This window comes from Microtus pennsylvanicus, chromosome 18, assembly GCF_037038515.1.
Source record: "Microtus pennsylvanicus isolate mMicPen1 chromosome 18, mMicPen1.hap1, whole genome shotgun sequence".
NCBI classification, from domain to species: domain Eukaryota; kingdom Metazoa; phylum Chordata; class Mammalia; order Rodentia; family Cricetidae; genus Microtus; species Microtus pennsylvanicus.
Genome location: NC_134596.1, coordinates 20,445,330 through 20,452,783, shown reverse-complemented (window position 1 = coordinate 20,452,783; position 7,454 = coordinate 20,445,330).

Genomic DNA, 7,454 nt, shown 5'->3' with positions numbered 1-7,454 from the left:
GAAATCGGAACTTTATGTTTGTCAACACCATGCCCCCCAAGTGAAGAATCCTACACCTGACTCCATGTGATCAATCACAGTCAAAACACAGACATGCAAAACATACTGCACGAAATTACTTTCAGGCTCCGTGGAGAAGATGTATATGAAATATAAACGACTTCAATGTTTAGAATGCATCTTATCCTCAAAGTACCTCTATATAGCTACACAGATATTCCTAAATCTGAAAAATACCTGAAATCGAAAACAAAGTTTATTCCAAGCATTTCAGATAAAGATGATTCACCTGCATTGATTTTTTTTTCACTTAAGATACTAGAATATTAAACATTAAAGAATGCAATATGACTGGGTTACTGTTGCGTGCAGGAGACTGATGTATAAACATAGTGTTGAATTCGACTTGAAATCCACGGCCTTCCCATTATCCACTGCTCTCTGTTCTGGACCACACATCTGGGTAGTAGTGGTATCCGGGAATGGAACGGGCTTAAAGAAAGGACAGGTGCAAGCAGAGAAGCCTCCTACCCTCCCACCAGGGCTGCCTGCTTTCCTGTTTTAGATCAGCTGTGAATCCTGCAAGAGGCGTTAAGACTCTGCCGCCAGCCTGCTTTTCATCGCGATACCAACCAAGAAAGTGTGTTCAAGCCCTCCCAAGTCTCTCAGCCTCATGCCTGATTTCCTGATACCGAACAACCTACTTCTTGCTGCTACGCTAGGGGGTTCAGTTTTGTCCTTCCTGCTGTTCTTCTCATTTTAATTTCTGCTCTGTAGCATGCTTTATCACTGGGGGGCACAGGAGGGGCTCAGTCTCGGCCATGCTCCACGCAGCTCTCCGTTATCAAATACACGTCTTGTTCCCACTACTGGCTACTTGGGGAGATGCTGACTGATTCCTCAGCTTAAACCCGCGGCACTTCAAAACACGGTTCTGTCTTCACTAGAGCCGACGCTTGGCACCTGGCCACACGACCGGGGGAGCTGAGATTTGCTCTTGAGTCCCAATGCAATCATGTACTGTCCGACTCTCAGTGCTCCCAAGTTTTTAAAGTGTTTTCCAAAGCCCTCTGTGTTGCCAGAATGACAATTGACTCAAGATAGCCAGGGCCACTCAGGTGTGGAGAAATGCTGTCTGGCGCAGCAGAATGACTGGGGGAGGAATGTATCCATGGGACCAGAAAGGCACAGAGAGCAAAGGCCCGCAGTAAGGACAGGGGAGATGCCACAGGTCTCCAGCGCTAGGCTCATCAAGTCCTCCTCCTGCAGGGACACCAGGCTCCAGAAGTGTGTCGGGAATCTCCCAGGACACCATGGGCACCAACAGGAGATTCCCTAGCTGACTGTATTTGCTACTTGTCCTCTCGTCATGACGAAATACCCCATGAAAGTAACTAAAGGAGGAAGGGTTTATTTGGGCTCACAGTTTGAGAGAATAAAATCCATCGAGGCAGGAAATAAAACTTGGTAACAGGAATATCAAGCAGCTGGTCACATTGCCTGAAGAAGTGGAGAGAGATAAAGGTTGGTATTTATCTGGCTTCTTTCTCCATTTTTTTTCCTTTTAGTTTAGTCTACGATCCCAGCCAGTGAAAAGGTGCTGCCCACATTCAAGGAGGGAGGGTCTTTCTCCTTTCCTTTAACTTTACCAGAAACGACCTCATAGGCGCACCCAGAGGCGTGTCTCTCAGGTGATGATGAATCCAGCCAAGGTGACAATGGATATTAACCCTGTAAGTGTGACCTGACATGCCTGAGCCATGGGCTGAAGGCACCAGGTAGGAAGATGCCAGTGCCTAGCCTTGAGAAGACTGCTTTGTCAAAGGAGAGAAACAAGGACAGAGCAACAAGTTATTCCAATTACGAGAAGACAGTATTATATGCAGTAGACACAGATTTGACTTGTGAACGTACATCTCCAACTGTGTGGTTGAGGATAAGGGAGATAAGGAGCCATTGGGCGTGTACAGAAGGGCCTGGGCAGCAATGAGAGAGCAAACCACAGGCATCTGGCTGCCTGGAGGTCAATGGATGAGTCTTACCACCTGAACCTCAGGCACACTAAGCCCTGACTTTGCTGAATGAGTCCCGCAAGACCCATGGATCAGTTGGATACGAGGCTTCTGGGGAATACACAGGGGGAAGATGACAGCTGGTCTCTGTCTCATGTACTTGAGGAAAGTAACAAGGAAAAGAGTGTCAGGCAAGGCCGAATGATAAGGTGTGTTCTTGGCTAACCAGGTGGCCCACTGCTTCCAACAAATCCTGGAAATCTAATGTAGGTCAACAAGGGAATTAAGGAAGAACAGACACACGGATTCACATACAGAAAAACTGGGGGTGGGGTGGGAGAGCTCATGCTGCTGAAGAAGCACAAAGTAGGCAGCAACCCAGAACCTTGGCACATTTAGGAGCTGTATCAAAAGGAGAAGGGATTAACCAGTCTCTGTAGAAGGTTCCTGCAGGGGAATAATCTCAAGATGCAGTCGCTGGCAAGGAGGAAGTTGTAATGCTAGTTTTTGCACAGACTGCCAGGATTCACACTGAGACTAGACAAGGGCCTTGCTTGTTCTGAGCCTCACCCTTATGGGCAAAAGATTGCTACTCTTGTGAGGCTGAGGCATTGATCCTTGCCTTTACTATACCCATGCCAACAATACACCATCATTCAAGACTTCATCTGCTCTATATACATTCATTCAGAGTTTACTCAACTCCCCACACAGGTGACTTTAGAGGACACTGGGCAGGCAGCTATGAGCTTTCTTGAGGTACTGGGCTTCCAAATTATAAACCTGGGAATGACAGCAACAGAGAACACTTGGATTTCTCAGTGAATAGAGATTCCAAGGAGTATGTCCTTGGTATAAGATGGGGTTCCACAAAGTACAATATCCCAAAAAGAAAGAGGTGATACAAGACACAGAAAGCAGAAGGGTGAGAGGGGAACCAGGGTTCCCCTCCAGAAGAGGGACATACGGTCAACACCTGAGTGTTCCCCCAGCCCAGTGATCAAATGAGCCCAGTGCGGGTGGTAACCAGTGCCTGAGACATGTCAATAGCATTGGTTAGGTTCTTAGTTAGCGTTAGTTAGCGTAGATGCAGATAGGAACAAGCAACAGGTTAGACGTTCTGTGTCCCAGAGGAGTGGCAGTGGGGCGAGGGGGCGGGGGTGATTATGGTTCTTTTCTTCTCATCAATTGGAAACTCTGCTTTATTCTGATCTAAAAATACATGCAGAGAGCAGACCACCAAAGGCAGACCTTCTAAGCACAGAGAGCCACTGCCAGGGATTGCTACACACCAGACCGCTCCAACCAGTTTCATGGCCTGAAGGCATGACCCACTTAGAGACTAGGAGGGGTGGGCCTGGGTGAGGGAGGGGAGTTCATTTCCTCCCCAGATTCACAGTTTGTGTCACAGTTTGGGGCAGATCTACCCATAAAATAGCATGAGTTGAATGCTCCGACTTGTAAGGGTTTGGAACATTGAACTGTGCCACCCCCAGGAAAATCTAAAGGTAAGATGAAGAAAAGTAAGCAAGCCCCATATTGTGAATTCTGTACACAGTGCTGGGGCCATCTATAGACCTCAGAAATACAAAGCACAGAAGCAGATTCTCACCTAGGTGTGTTGGATATGTTCAGATGATTTTCAAATTCTGTGCCTTCAAAGAAGCAAGTGCCACCCCTATCGCTAGACTCTCTCCTCTGAATGTCCCTGTTGGGACTGACAGCAGCGGCTTTAAGTAAGAAGGACAAAAGATCAACCCAGAAGAGGAAGTAGTCATACAAAAGAATTTTCACAAACACACGCAAGAAGAAAAAATTACCTTCTTTGCTTGATGAGGCTGATCGAAATAAAAGAGTCACGAAATTAGTACAGTTCCTGGAAGATGCTATAAGAGAAACAATAGACGAGGGAAAAAAAGAAATTTAAATCAGGCTTGGGTTACGCCAAATAGAGATTGTCTAATTAAACAAAGAAATAAGACAAAATTAATGTGCGGCAACTGCTCCTCATACAGAAGGGAACTAAAGCCTGACAGTTTAAGTGGGACAGCTTATGATAATTTTTTTTCAGGGAAAATAAGAAGTGGAGGCAGAAGGTCCATTGGTATCAGAGGGTTGATATATTTGCATAAAGGCTAAAATTTCCTCCAAGGCCCTCATGAAATCCTGTGGCCATGATTCTTGAGATAAAGCAAGGAAGTTGGGGAGGTAGACACAAAGACAAAAGAAAAGTAGGCTTGGTGGATATTGTTGCTCTTCACCTCAAGACTGTTCTCCCCTTCCTCTCAACATATGGATAACTGACAGACATTAAGGCCTCCTTGAAGTCATCAGCACTGATGCGCTGGCCATATCTAGCCATACATTAGATGCCCAACGCACATTGCTTGTCTGTTCATTGTTTTTCTTCCTGATCAGGGGCAGGCAGGGAACTAGACTTGACTAAAATTGTCTCCATTTGGGGAGAGAAATGAAGAGTCAAAGTGTTTCTAATCAGCCTTCATCACGTTTGCACCAATAGGAACTACAAAAGGCATGAGGAGTGCCATGCATGTCAGGGTCTTCTAGATGTTTCCTTTACTATGAGATAGTGACTGGACAGCTGGTCTAGAGCCAGAGAGGCCGGTGCTTGAGTCGGGGCCTCCCTATCCTTCCAGGTGCCACTGAAATGAATCGTGGCCCAACTCAACCTGAGCAGTTCCCTGCGATGAGGTCTGAGTCCCTGAATGACTATAGAGGAGAGGTTTGTCTTTACCTGGGATCATTCACTCATCCTTAAGGTAAACACAAAGGAGAAACAAATTCTTACAATCTTGAAGCCAATGACTTAGGCCTTCCTGTTTCTGCCCTTGCCTTCTGAGCCATGTACCAAGAAAAGGTTTGGCAAACCATTAGAAAATTGCAACTTCTCAACCTTGGTTAGGCACTCAAATGCAAGGGATTGACCCCAGGGAACCACGCACACACTGAAAGCAAGCAAGCAAGCAAGAGATATCTCTTGTACAGCTTGGAAGAGGAGCAGAAAGAACTGATGAGGTGACAGCATTTGGGTTGGCCCAATAAACGAAAGAGAGCCTATGGGCAGAGTGGGCTGGCAAAAAAAAAAAATGGTGAGAAAATTCCTTGAAGGCTTCCTATTGCTGATCAGCAGAGTGAGGGAGTGACTACAGGTGCATAGAGGAGCCTGGAGGTAAAGACAGACAGCTGTGAGGACCACAGGTTAGGAAGCTGTATTTGTCCTTCAGCGTGTAGGTAAAACAGAGCCACTGAGATTTCAAATGAACACGCGATAAAGCTAGATTTGTGCCCCCCAAAAGACCCACTAGCGAATTGTGCCGGTCGAGTCAGAAAGGTGGAGAAGTCAAGAGAGAAAAGCCAGGAAGGAAAGACTCTAAGGCCAGGAAAACTTCGTGGGAGTCTGAACAGGAACTTTACAGCCTGAAGAGGAAGGACAGACTTGGTGAACTTTCTAGAGTGAGGGTGTTCAGAGTTTAACAACTCAACTGGGATTTGTGGAAAGCCATGGAAGAGATACCTGCTCATCTGTGCATGACTCCCTGAGTTCTCGACTGCTGCTTTCAGGACACCTGCCCCCTTTTTCTTTTCCCCTCCCTCCCTCTCATGCTCTTGAATAAATTTTCTTGAGAGTTTCAGGTCCAGGTCATTTCTTCCCACCTATTTTCAATACCCCACTGTCTAAGGACTGTCAACAGCCATCCCAGGTTCAAATCCCCTGACTTAGCATCATAATCACATAGAGTCCTACCTTATAGAATTTTCTCCTAACCCTCCTTACAGCTAAGGACCGTTCTTGGCCACAGAATGGTCAAGAAAGGAGGGGGTGTAATGATGAAATTCTAGAGGGTAGAAGCAAGCAAATATGACTGAGACAATTACCCAAACATCTACAGGACTCTTGTCTACGCAAAGAAAGGGCGATAATTTCCAAGACGCCTTATAGCCTTCTCAAAACTAAAACGACAAATTATTCTGGAACAATAAAAAACATAATTGTTCATGACTTATATATTACAGAGCAAATAACAACAAAAAGCCCGATTTCAGATAAGACCAAATTAACTTTGTAAAACTACCTAACTAAATCACAAATTAAATGAGCTAAGAAATGAAAAAGTTACGTGAGTACGTGTTTTTAGGTTGGAAACAAACACAAGAGTTTTAGATTTGGAATCATTCACACAGAGTCAGTGCAGAGTATGGAATGAAATTAACAATAATTGCCACTCTACATGAATGAATAATAATGCCTTGAACTAGGTAGGTATATAAATTAATACTAATAATTACAGATGAATTACTTAATTCTTTGACTCACCAGGAGAATGAAACCTGGCGATGTTAAGCAGGCTTGAACTTTTGATCACTTCATTCTTTCGTGCCAAACCGGGTCCTTTAGAACAGAGAAATGTTGATGGATGTATTCTGTCAAATTGTGGTTAGCTAAAAGAATCATCTGCTCTAATTCGCCGAATTTACTTTGCTGTCACTTTGGCTCACAGAGGTACAGAAATTTCAAAATATTGCGGGAGAGAGGGTTAGATGATACGGATAATGTTAAAGAAGTCACCATTTTCATGACTTGTAAAGCTTATGTGGAAAGATAGTATGATCTAGCAGTCCCTTGCCTTTGTTATGTGTGGTGACCGTTTCTCACAGCTCTTGAAAGTGGCTTTCTCCACAGGTTGAAAATTCTCTCTAGAGACCATGAAAGTGTGGGATGGTAACAACTACAGTCTACAATCACTCAGTACTAAGCAACATTCGTAACAAAGCTTTGTAACATCCCTGCAGCAATTCCTTGAGTCTAGGACTACGACTCACCCATTTTGCAGGTGAGGAAACAGACTCACAGGAAAGCTAAGTCTAACACCAGTAATAAAAATCTCAGCTAGGATCTGCAGTCCCCTCCCCGCTCTGCTCTCAGAGCTGATTCTGCAGCTACACTGTTTCATATCAGCCTCTAGAAGGCTAGTTTCCTAGTCAGTGGGGCCTGAGCAGGAGAGTGGAGAGACAGAGAAGTCTGTATGTGAAGATGCATGGTTTTATGAGCCCAAGTTAGTTAGTGACATCAGTGATGTCCCAAGATTTGATCAGCATTGCAGACGCTGCGTTCAGGCTTCCACGATGTACAGGAAGCTCAGAAATGATTCTATCAAATAGTCTAATATCTACATTTGCTTTGCTGAAATTCTCATCACTATGTGCCCAGGCTGCTATCAAGAAGAGAATACCCATACAGGGCTCAGATGACAATCTGGTGCTTCTCAACTTCCAATAACTCACCAGGCAACCCAAGCAGGTTTATCTTGTCTTTGGGGAAGAAATGTGGCTTCCCCCTGTGTTTTGGGTGACAAGATAACATATGATCTAAATCAGGCATATTTGAGGTAGACATGCAACACTATTAATAACGATTCAAAG